The sequence below is a fragment of the Olea europaea genome, chromosome 7, assembly GCF_002742605.1.
Source record: "Olea europaea var. sylvestris chromosome 7, O_europaea_v1, whole genome shotgun sequence".
Taxonomy (NCBI): Eukaryota; Viridiplantae; Streptophyta; class Magnoliopsida; order Lamiales; family Oleaceae; genus Olea; species Olea europaea.
Window position 1 is genome coordinate 15,762,473 of NC_036243.1, and position 1,850 is coordinate 15,764,322.

Here is a 1,850-nt window from a genome sequence, read left to right on the forward strand (position 1 = left end):
TATTACACAGCATCCTTTATTCTTTTTTTAGTGAATAGTGCTGAACCAATTCCAAACCAGCCTAATGTGAATGCTACGACAAAAATGAACAATAGAAATGGACCCTCTCTTTTAAAGTAGGACTAGTCTTTGCTGGTGCAATGCACGGATTGAATTATTTTGAACGTAATGTTAGTGTGTTAAATATATTAGGTTATAGTATGTCGCCTTCATCATTTTCATTGATAGGTGATAAAAGAATCATTTATCATACTCTATTAACATATATGTATTGCATTACAATTAGAATTGATAGTATGTAATTGTCTAGCTATTTAGAAATAAAATGTATAAATATCAAGCCACGAGCATTTATAGTATGGAATTCAATTCTTTCTTCCATGTCGACTTTTTCTCTTGACACAAAGGCTCCAGTTTCAAATGCTAGCCGAATATCGAACTACATGACAAAAGTTAGTGAGATTTGTTTTAAAAAAAAGTATGAAGGACTCCTTAAAATGTTAGTTGAGCTACAATATTTGAAATAGTAGCATAAATATTTGTCATGACATTTGAAATAGTCAATAAGGTTTGCTATATGGCATTAAAAATAGTCATTATGGCGCAAGAAATGAAGAAAAATTAACGGACCAAGTCAAGATACTTAGCAAACATTAAACATGATGTCTCCACTCACGAGATATTAAGACTAATAACCCAACAGATTTTTAACGATTCTCTTAACTATAGATGTTAAACTGCAAGGTTTTACTTAGTCAATTCACAAGATAGAAAAATGATTAAATTAATATCATTTGGTACACAAGCAAATTTCAATTTATAAGTTATCTTAGAAACTCCCAACAAAAGTTTACTTACATGGTGAAAGAACAAGATAGAGGTAAAATGTTGCATTCTTCTGGTCACGCTTTATAAAACATTGATATGGACACTCCCAAGGCCCTGCTGCAAAATAAAAGAAAGTTAGAGCATCAGTCAGCATAATTTCTAAAGTTTTTAGTTAAACATAGATAAGGTTTAAAGATATCAAACATTTTTAAACAATAATGAAACACGCTGAATGCAAATAATATAGAAACTAAATAACAATCAATAACCACCAAATCTTTTTTTGCCCAAATCGCATATCCAATGCTTTCAGTTAATCAACTACTGCAGATTGTCTTCTCACTTCATACTGCAGTTTCCTTCTCAAGATCTCTTCTTCGACCCTTCGAGTTTCAATATCTCAGATTTTGAGAATCAGTGTGGTAGGATTTTCTTTGTCATGGAGAAATGAAAGCGATAGAGAGTAAAATCCACTTTTAAGGGACATTTTGTGAATCAGTTAATGAATAGTACAAACCAAGCAAGTGTGAAAACTCAAGTGACAAAAATGAATAGCGATCCCAACCCCATCTTTTAAGAGTTTTTAATTTTTATTTTTATTTTTAAATTAAATATTAATAAAAAGATTAGACTATCTAGAATATAAAAAGTTACTTATAAGTAAAAAAATGCTTCAAGTTATTTAAAAATAATAAAAAAAACTTATAATTGTAAAAGCTACTTATAGGTAAAAAAAAATATTAATCCCTCATTCTCTTATAATTACAAAAGCTACTTATAAGTAAAAAAATATTAATTTAATTTTTTTAAGCACAAATATTTAGATATATTTAGTTTTTTAAATTAAATATCAATAAAAGGATTGCACTATCTAGATGTAAAAGCTACTTATAGATAAAAAAAAAAAATATTAATCCCTCATTCTCTTATAATTGCAAAAGTTTTTTATAAGTAAAAAAATCTTAACTTAAATTTTTTTGAGTATAAATATTTAGATATATTTAGTTTTTTAAATTAAATAT